Consider the following 11609-nt stretch of genomic DNA (forward strand, 5'->3'; position numbering starts at 1 on the left):
CATTTCCCTGTATTACCACTCCTAAACTCAGCGCATGATATGCACGTGCACAGCGCAGTAGCATGGGGTCCCATTCTTGGTTTTGACGTTTTATCAAGAAGGTGAAGAAATCACTTAGAACATTAATTTTGACACTGATCTTGCATCACACATTTGTTAGTGTTCGTTTCTAGTCGTTTGGTTTAAAATGAAAATTGTATACATACAAATTACATGCCATATACCAAAAGCGACCACATTTCAAATAATTATGGTTGTATGGAAGTGCAAATTGTGATGCACTCTCAAAACATTCGATAATATGATATCAACCCTGATTGACTCCGTTAAACCTCCTAAATATTTTTGATTGTAAGTAAAATACTGATGAACCTATACCTTTTTTGAAGCGTATATAAGCCGTAATTTCTATATATACACTGCTATTTCTTTACACATAATAGACTTATAAATAAGTCTGTATCAAAAACAATTTTGCATAATAAGTGTCTATACATTTCTAAGTTATTTCAATAATTTTGCAGTAAACAAAGATTTATATATTTATATATATTTATATATTTATTTATATGTATTCTATGAGTCCTGTTAGCTGTATAAATTGACCTCCACGTGTATTACGTCGTCATAGCAGAACGAAACATCTTCACACATCACATTGATACTCCGAACTCATTCACCTTATAGAGGAACGGAATATACACACATCACATGTTGGAGAATTGATATGCTTAACTCACATTACATAGGAACAAACTATATATACTTCACATATATGGGAATTTAGACTTAGCAGTGTTCGAAATAACCGCCTGGCCGATGTTTGCTCGGGCCTGTCAAATTTTACGAAAATTTTTACGAAAGCTAGTGATAATTTAGGAGCTGATTCTGTTTCTGTTAATTTTAGCGACAACATGGTCCTCAAAGGAAATACTCAATTGCACATTATTATCCCCCCCCCCCGACACACACCCCCCCCCCCCCCCACACACACACACACACACACACACACACCCACCCACCCAAAACAAAAAATACTAAATCGTTAGCAGTACCGTCATTGGTCTGTTCTGGAGTGCCAGAGTATGTCCCCTGGGATTCACCACTTGTTAAAAGCAAAATCCTGAAGGCTAAGGAGAGTTCTCCAGCCCCAGAAATCTGAGAAAGTCAGAGATGATGAGCAGATAGATTTACATGCTTATGAGGCAGAGGATGGTAAGTCCCAAACAGCTCAAGGTTCTGGCTGTTACAGCTGCCATGATGGCAATGGCAGCCTCTCAGATGCAGCCAATGATTGTGTGGAGGATTCTTCCTTAAGATAATTCATTATGAAGATAATTATGCACCGTAACGCGTTTGCGGTGGTATTAAAATTGACACCGTCCGTGTGCGTAAGTACACATTTTTCTTTTCCGGAGCAGATCTTTAAAGCCAATTATTGTTTCTTCACAATACATGACTTTGTGGGTGTCACTAGCCTCACTAACTAGTAACAGTTTGAATTTGCTCGATCACTGCAGTCGTAACTCACATTGCATAGGAACAACATATACTCACATCACATATACGGGAACGTATACTCTAAACTAGACTCACGTAATACAGGAACGACATATACAGACATCAGATATACGAGAATGTATTACGACATCCAACTCACAGCATGCATGAACATGAGCGAAACACCACGAATGACACATGCAGGGACTTATACTCCCTACAAATCAATATGTTCATGTATACGCCGAAACAATACATACTGTTATTCTATCCTCATAATGAAATACTGAATAATGATCTTATTGTCTCACACTGGACGAAAAGTAGTTCCAGATATAAAACTAGTTCATTTAAAATCCGAACCCGGGGGACCTAGAACAGTGATGTTTCGTTCCTTGGCTAGCCAGACACATATATGAGATGCACCTGAACAGCAGAGCGGAAAGAACAACAACTATGCGCACCCTTGACCCCATGGCAAAGAAGAATGTCTTCATTAACACATGGTATATACACTGAGCACAGACAGCTTGACCGGAACATAGGGACCATATAATGACTGGAAAGCATATCGGGCAAAAGCAGTTGAAGTAATTAAACGACTTCCATTGTGCCGCCATACATTTTTTACATACCTTATGACATTACCGTTTTTGTCTGTAGATGTATCTATGTGAGTATATGATAATGTGCAAGTCACCTGTAAGCTTTTTACGTTATTGCATTCTAACACACAGTGCTGAAGGATGTTGTCAGGAAACCTTCATGGGGGTAATTGTTGTGTATAGCGCCGGTGTGCTCGCTACCTGGAGAATCTGTTCTCGCGGTCAGACACGCTCCTGATACACGCTGGTTAGTAGAATAACAGAACAAATAGTACTATCAGCAGTTGGATGACGCTCTTTCACAAGTGGTTGTTTGCTTAATACGAGAGCTCAAGCTTCCAGAACAGCTGACGCATGGGACTTGTGGAAACGTGGATATAGCATGTGCTCCTTACTCATTCCGTAACAAGTAAGTATTGCGTTCTAAAACCTTCTGTCCTTGTAGTTGCAAATAATTGCATCAGTGCACATATTAATGAATAATGTTTTTTCGTTACGAGCACATTGCCCTGGTTATAGATTTATCAAACACAAAAAATACTTCGTAAATACATATTTCCTGATAAACTGTGCTAACAAACATTCTGAAGAAACAGATATTTTGTCGAGAAAATCGATATTGTCAAATACTGTACAGCCGCCATATAGCTGGAATATTGCGGCGTAAAACTAAACTCACTCACTCACTGTTTTTATCAGAGATTCCTTATGGATGTGGACAAGGTTTTGTGGCTTTTGTACAGAAATGGTTCAATTAGCCAACTAGCTTGTTGTCCACATCAATTACAATACGTATTTAATATTTTAAAAAGGCGAACTTTCACTTCGCGTTTCTTTATCCTGTGTATCATTGTGTGTAACACACTGCGTCTATCAGATGTCTTGGGGCCACGTAGGCAATAAATCGAACGTGTATGCATGCAAGCATTGCTTTCCCATTTGCACCAATGTCAGGTAGAGTATTCTTAGCACGACACGTATGCAGCATTGTCAGTTTGCCAGGCTCTATGTGATCAAACAACGTCGAGAGCGATATCTCTCTCGCCCCTGCCAGTTGTTACAACACAACAACTTACAGAAATGTGTGAGAGTCGGTTTGCAAGCAGACATACGTTGATTGACGTCACCAACAGTGAATGAAATTATATAATAGGCGTTATCTATAGCCTGTGCATCAATAAAGGAAGGTAGCGGATGAGGGTTGTGTATAAGAACAAACTCGCCCTGGTGGAGCTGAAGACAATCTTCATTGTGGCCTCCATGAGACTGATCAGACGAACTTGATGTTTACTTGCATATGCTGTTCCATAAAAGAATACTTACTCTCCTAGGCGTTTGGAGCGGTAGGAGAGCCTAGTGTTCGCTCTTCACGCCTAAGACCCGGGTTCTATTCTCCACATTAGTATTATATGAAGATCCAATTTCCATCGTGATATTGCGGGAATATGGCTAAAAATCTAATTGTATAATATTGTTTATGTATTATTCTGATTATATATATATATTGTTAACTATACTTTGAGACGACCGCTTTGAATGTTCACAAAACTGTAAATAAGGATAAAAAAACGTAAAACTAATCATGATAAAGAAACAAAAAGCAATAGATAGCTGTAAAATATATTTAGAAATTGCATGACCTTGTTTGTGATAGCTCAAAATACAAGAAATCAGTTAAAAATGTTTTTATGTGATTCTCACATAAAAAAATCTTTCCTCTGTATAACAGATAGGACATATTTCTGGAATTTTAGTGCAATGTATATATTATATAAGTAAGATGTTATATGCACAGATTTTTGGTCAGACTTCGGAACTGGATACATGGGGATGTGAGTTGACATTTTTCTAATTTTCGGGTAAAGCAGTATTTTAGTATGAGATGATACAAAAATCTATTTTGCTTTCCTATGGCATTTTGAGTCGTTTGAGCATGTAGTACTGCCCTGCTGTGGAAGTGTGACAGTCTGTGAAATATGTGTACAGTCAAACACTAAAACGAGGCTAAAGAGACACACACAGGTACGTCCGGTGCTCGACATATTTACAAAAAAAATGAGGAATACAGGAGGATCAAGCTCTTGGTTCGAGACACTGCATGCTTATTGTACGAGATGACTAACGGGATCGGGAATGTGGGGCTCGCTGACTTGTCTGACACATGTCATCGTATCCCTTTTGCCTAGATCGATGTTCATGCAGCTGATCACCGAGTTTCTGGTCCAGACTGAAGTATTCAGAAGCCGCCGCAATATAGCTGGATATTGCTTAGTGTGGCGTAAAACTAAACTCACTCACTCACATCGAGACCAATTTTAATCCGAGATGACATGAGTCAAGCAAGCTTGCACTATTCGTCTCTTGTGTGAAATATAAAGTTCTCACGCTATCAGAGAAATTACGCATCGGTCATAGCTGAGTCGGAAACCGCTTGGTGATTTTAAACACAAAAATCCATACATTGCACTATATACACCGCAGGTAACGTGGTTGACACAGGTCATCGTATCGTATCTTTAATTGCTTATATCGATGCCCATGCTGTGGATCACGTGATCGAGTGGACTCGAATGTTTACAGACCAGCGCCATACAGCTGGTATATAGCTGACTGCGGCGCCAGAGAGCTGATCCAGAATTCAACATACTGACGAAATAGATAAATGTAAACCGTACTAGTGTGAAATACATAGTAAGGAAATGATATATCCACTGCAGCAGAATTTTATCTGGCATAGCTGTATCTGTTTGCTTGATCCCTGTATCAAATCCGCCTTTATATCATGTTGACATTTCCATATAAATAATTCATGAACGAAAACAATATTAAGTTTCTAAGTAGAAAGTCACGGCGTCCTCTAAGTACGTTCATTTTACACTCAACATACCTCTGACGGATGTCCTTGTAGCGTGTGGAATTGATTTTTACGTACATATTATGTGATGAACTCGTAAGAATTATGCATGCAGAAATACTCCATACTATTACTTTAAATCGTTGCTTCTGTCATCAGGTTTTTGCATTTTATTGGTGACATTTAAGAGATACTTATCATCGACATTTTGTTGTGAAAGTACTCATATGAACAAGAGATTTGATACACTCATGGGGATTTGTACTTTGGACCACTAACGGGATGAGAAGATTGAATCTTATTTGCAACGTTGTTTTAGACATCGGCCTATCTTGGTAACCAAGCTTGCCTGACAACATGAACTTCTGTCATCAGATAAATGGTACTCTGCTGTACCTCTGATACCAACAGTATTGCCAGTTTCGTGTCATGTCAAGCGATCTGATTCATAAATGTTCATAAATGGTGCAGCTTGATAGGTCTCAGTGTCATAAATACCATATGTATAAATACATATGTTATGTCATAAATTCCATATATTATGCATATATGGAGACCGTGTTTAGTGATTGTAAAATTTATTATATTGTCATTGCGGCTCTACGTTTCCGAGGATAGGTTTACAAAATATGGAAACATATGTACTTGTAAGCAAAACGACATACTAATTTATACGTTAAATCACTAAAGATGTAATTATATCCTAGCACTGCTGGCGCGTAGACATCACACCATAAATTCATCATTAAAGGGTCAAATAACACTGTTCTTTTTGCGCATTACAAGGTGAATAGGCACAGAACATCGTTGATAGATACATTACATGGTTGACAGGCACATTACACGGTAGACATATTACACGGTACATATGTACATCACATGGGCTATAGGCACATCACACGGTGGACTGGCACATTACGTGGTCTACAGGTTTTGCATATGACTGATAGGTGCATTTACGTGGCAAATTGCATGATACACTGACGGACTGCATGATGATTAGGCACATTACATGGTCTGTGGGCACATTGCATTATGGTAGATAGGTATGTTTTATGGCAGATAGGTGCGTGGCATGTTATGCAAGCAGATTAGGTGATGGATAGGCACATTACATGGCAGATAGACATATTATATGGAAAACTGACGAGCAAAAGAAAGTACACAGGTGCAAATGTAGCTGCGATCCCAAATTTGCCTTCTAGCAAATATAATTATTGAAGAACATTGATTCTATTGGACGTAGCCTGCATGGTTCATTTGCGAAAATGAAACCAAAAACATTTGTACGTGTCTTGCGAGAGTTTTCTCAAAATTGTAATTAGTGTCCCATGGACGAGCACCTTTCATACTGAGGGAATAGAACCTGTTTGTTGTGATAACATTCACTTTACAAAAATCGCACCCAGGAATTGATGGTATTTAGGCACATTACATGGTTGATATGCACATTACATGACAGACTGACACAGGCACACTGCATGAGTGATAGGAACATTACCTGATCCATAGGCATATTACATAGTAGAGAGGCTCATTACTTAGTAGATAGGCACATTACATAGTAGATAGGCTGATTACTTAGTAGAAAGGAACATTGCATTGTAGAGGGGCTCATTATTTAATAGATAGGCACATTACATTGCAGAGAGGCTCATTAATTAGTAGATAGGCACATTGCATAGCAGAGAGGAACACTACATGTTTTATCAATTTATGGCAAGGTAGATAGACACATTAGACGATGCAGAGACACATTATATAGTAGGTAGCCGCAGTACATATTCGGCTAGCGAATTACATAGTAGATACATGATATTGTAGACAGGCACATTACATTGTACATGGGTAAATTACACGTTGCCTGGCGTACTATACTGTATACGTCCCCACAGAACCACACAATTATACTTTAGTTGGGCTAAATGAGAAAAAGTTAAATGTTTCGCATGCAGCGGCGCGTCACCTTTTTTTTGTGCGCGTAACAATTTATACCCCCCCCCCAAAAAAAAAAAAAAAAAAAAGCTTGTCTTGACCGTTTCCCGATCATACATTTGCCCACTGTAAAAATGAGTGTTTGTAAGAACGAACGTGACTGAATTTACAACTCATCGATATCAACACGTGCTAAACTTCCAAATTCATTTTTTTTCTGAGAGAAAAAAAATATAAAAGTGTTCCTCGCTCGTCACTTTTGTTTTCTATCAAAAATTGCAATTAAAGTGCTCCCGCCCTCGTCACTTGTGAAAAAAATGTGCCCGAGAAACATTTAATTTTTGTCTATGCAGCCTCACGTGTTATATCTTAGCTCCATCTAATCTGACACAAAATAACGAACATAAAAAAATCTGACATGCACACACACACAAACACAACGGAAGAGAGAGAGAAGAGGGATGGAGAGAGAGAGAATAAAGAGAGAAGCGAGAGGGAAAGAGAGGGAGCCAGAGAGGGAGAGAGTGAGGGAGTGAGAGAGAGAAAAGAGATGGAGAGAGAAAAGAGGGACAGAGAGGGAGAGAGAGATTGGGAGAGAGAGACCCCACCATAAGGTTCTTTGTCACAGCACGCCAGTTACATCATATCCTGTCTACGTCGTGTGGTAATTAAGCATCAGGTTAACACAAGATCCAGCATCTAGAATTATACAATAGTATTGACATCCTTGTTATCGCCTGACAATGCACCTGTAGCATTATTAACCTGTATCTCCTTTAGCATATTTAGTGGGATTACGGTTTTACGCCAGTAAGGACAGTTGCAACAAATGTTACTACAACAATGATCTTTAGGTTTTATTTTTTATTGTTCTGAAATATTTTCCAAATCTAATTTATCTTTCAGTTGAAAAAAAATTGATATCACCAAACGACAAGGGGACTTAATGGTCACCCGGGCTATGTGTACGTTAAAAGATGACGTCACAACATGAAATGAACAATTTAAAATCGAACTGTGACATTGCTCAAATACAGATTTGGTGCATGATATCATTCAGTACTGATTAAAGTGGCGCGTACATACCGTTGAAAATACACATATGCAAATATTATACAATTTATTGTTGAAATTTATGTTAAACAATACTAGTAAATAGCAGCACACCAAGTTACCATATTTCCTATCTCAATATTTTATTCTGTTAAACATTTAGGAAATAGAAGTTTCGTTAGCACAGTTTGGTAGCGTCACATTTCATGATTAATACCAATCCTCCGCAATGACGGAGTACCAATTAGTACCATTCCAGTGGTTTTCTGAAATAGTGCCCATGGCGACAAGTCAATCAATAAATGGTAGTACCCATATCAGCGTTGTCCAATAGCATGCCTAACACATGTCCACCAAAGCCAGTGCTGACCTCTGTGCTGATTTCCTCGGCAGATTCTCGTTATCGACCATGAACTCTGTTATGATGTCTCTGTGTGAATCCACGTGACCTTCACCTTTACTGTCACCGCACTACAGGATCACCTGTCACGTACAAACAGCGACTATAGCTATTGCATTTTGCAGGCAAGTATTGTTTTAACGAGCATACATAATGCATGAAGTTATCTGATATCGTATGGGAACATGGTGCTATATGTTTGAGAGACATACGTGACGCGAGCTTTACCGGACCTCCAAATGGACTTAGTTTGCATTTTATGGGCGGAACATCATGCAGTCACAAAGTGCGAACGTGTATTGACCTGTTAATTTGGTGATAAGGGTTCTACGTCGTCCATCTCCTTATCATGAGATTTTCAAGATACCCTCAATACGTTTTGTGGAAGTTTAACGGCCACATGTCTTCTTTCTCCTTATGGATATTGTTTCACAAGTCCTGGATGCCGATGTAACCGTAGCATTGTATGGAAATAAGGTCAGTATATTTTTATCACGGTGTAATATATAATTCCGAATTCATCATTTGCAATACGAATATTCTGTCATATTGTTCATGATGAAGCGTTTGCTCCTCACGTGACGTCACTATACCAATATTCTCTCATATTGTTCACGTCACTGTACCAATATTCTCTCATATTGTTCACGTCACTGTACCAATATTCTCTCATATTGTTCACGTCACTGTACCAATATTCTCTCATATTGTTCACGTCACTATACCAATATTCTCTCATATTGTTCACGTCACGTCGCTATACCAATATTCTCTCATATTGTTCACGATCACGTCACTATACCAATATGCTCTCATATTGTTTATGATGATGCGTTCGCTCGTCACGCTGGAGACCCGGATCAATTCCCCACCTGGGTAAATTGTGAGAGACCCATTTCTGGTCTCCCTCGCTGTAATATTGTAGGAGTATTGCTAAAAGCGGTGTGTAAAACTAAACTCACTCACTCATGTTAAACAATAGCTGGTTCATCCATCTAAAGTGACGCTAAGCCACGCACATGTTGTTCTCTGATAGGCATGACGAAATATCATCATCTATATATATGTCTCATTGGCGTTTTCGCTTAGTGTACCAACAAGAAAAAACGTATATATTACATTACAGCAAGTGGGAGAAGGTGAAAGGGTTCAGGTCGGTTCTGTTCGATTCCAGCAACAGCACATCACGACATAAGATAGAGCCGCGTCACATTCTGCCCATTCGGAAAATCAAGCGGGGGCCGTATCGAAGGTGCATCAGTGTTGACAATATGGCGGTCAGTCATACTGATGACGATCGACTTTGTGAGAAGAGATAATGTTGAAAAATGGACTGACACGCTGAAAAGCCCTCAGGTCTTCGTTTTCACAATGTCGGTGTCTTTCTACCTTGCTCGATCGCGAGTTACTTCCCTTACTCTATCTTATTAGTTTGTGAAGTCTTAAAGAAAATCTGGGTGTGTAATTTGCAACAACCACATGAATTAATCAAAGAGATGCAAAGTATGTCACACTGGCCATGTACATTATTACGTTGCCTCAAGAGAAATTAATGATGATGATAACATGTACATTTATTATGCGCTATTTTCCATACGTTGTGGTCGTCCAAAGCGCAAACAATCCGATTATCATAATCCCGGATAACTCAAGCTGCCGGTTTGACGCTGAAAGGTTAATAATCACATGTCTATCTGAGTAATGAATTCATTTTGTTACCACACAATCTGGTTAGCATGAACAAGAACAACTTTTGAGGGAAAACCAGCTTTCAGTTTGTACTGCTGAAATAGTGTTCTGAAAATATATTGTTTTAACATGGCACTGCATGACCTCACAGGAATATCTGTCAATGAAAAGAGGCCCCATATATGGCAAGGAAATGAAGCTCCCCGAAACCACATCGTGACTGCAATTAAGTAAATGATCTCTGTCTCACGTGCCAGAGCTCATGTGGTAGAATAGGCCTTCTGCAACCCATGCTTGCCATAAGCGACGATGCTTGTCGTAAGAGGAGACTAACGGGATCGGTTGGTCAGGCTCGCTGTCTTGGTTGACACATGTCATCGGTTGCCAATTATGCTCATGCTGTTGATCACTGGATTGTCTGGTCCAGACTCGATTATTTACAGACCGCCACCATATGGCTGGAATATTACTGAGTGCGGCGTAAAACTAAACTCTCTCACTCATTGATATGTCAAATGTCCAACTGTCACTGGGACATCAGTTTAAACTGACACATCTTATGTTGTTGGAACCGAGTACAAAGACATTTTGTTTAACACTTTTTACAATTAGTTTAGGAAGTAATTATTTCCAAAATGCTGAAGGTTTACGTGTCATGTTTATTTTGAAGGTGACATTTTCACTGTTGTCCAAACGCTCCATGTTTTCTGTCAATCATCTGCAGATTGTTAGCTCGATACAAACAAACACATTATGTGCCAAGGACACATCCAAGCTGGGAACAAATTGCGTCTCGGTGATGAGATGTATACGTGTAACTGGTGTAACAGTTCATGTCCGCAGGCTTTAAAATCGCATGCATACATGACATATGTGTGTAGCATCTACATGTCACTCCACAACTTAATGTACGTCATCTGACTTCGAGGCGTCAGTGGGTGAATGCCTGACTCCCCACTGGACAAATGTCAAGTTCACCTAGGCCACAGGAAACTAGTTTGGACACTACTTCAAGAGCTTTGTTGTTGTTGTTGTTGTTTTGTTTGCTTTGGTATTTTTGTTTTGTTTTGCTTTGCTTTCGTTTGCTTTGCTTTTATTGTTCATGCCTAAAAACGTGCTTATAGTCTAGGGTAATAATGGCAAGAACGATCTGCGCTCTATATTATTTGTCGTGGTCCACCTCAATAATTACGGGGCAGAACCGTTGCATGCATTACTCGAAGTTTCATCTGCAGCACGTCCTAGAAAGTCGTCGTAAGATGACAATGCATATGATAATATTGCCAAGACTATCATCCAACTCTCTAAAACAGATAACCTCTTACGCACCTCACTAAATGCCAATGTGACTTATTTCGACATATCCTATTTGCAGTTGTGTACATTTTAGGTATACTAAATAACGGCCTAAAACAGTCTTTTTCTTTTCTATTTCCGATACTACTTTAGTGTAGTTGGGTGAAAATACAACTTCAGAATTTGACTCTCTCTTTAAGGACCTAGGAACGATCTCATTAAACCAGACATAAAAACATATTGGATAGGTATGCTTCTCAGCAGTTTCATTTGTAAT

At 39.1% G+C, this 11609-nt stretch overlaps 1 protein-coding gene across 1 annotated transcript in view; it reads left to right on the forward strand.

The window, feature by feature from the left end:
• Nucleotides 1–2218: 2218 nt before the first annotated feature.
• The window catches only part of LOC137269828 (monocarboxylate transporter 5-like), a 54555-nt gene continuing 45164 nt past the window's right edge, over nucleotides 2219–11609 (forward strand). Inside the window, exons 1-2 of the mRNA XM_067803664.1 lie at nucleotides 2219–2514; nucleotides 8341–8472. The gene's annotated coding sequence lies outside the window, so the exon portion shown is untranslated. The remainder of the gene's footprint in view (nucleotides 2515–8340; nucleotides 8473–11609) is intronic.

The sequence above is a fragment of the Haliotis asinina genome, unplaced genomic scaffold (genome assembly GCF_037392515.1).
Source record: "Haliotis asinina isolate JCU_RB_2024 unplaced genomic scaffold, JCU_Hal_asi_v2 scaffold_17, whole genome shotgun sequence".
In the NCBI taxonomy this organism is placed as follows: domain Eukaryota; kingdom Metazoa; phylum Mollusca; class Gastropoda; order Lepetellida; family Haliotidae; genus Haliotis; species Haliotis asinina.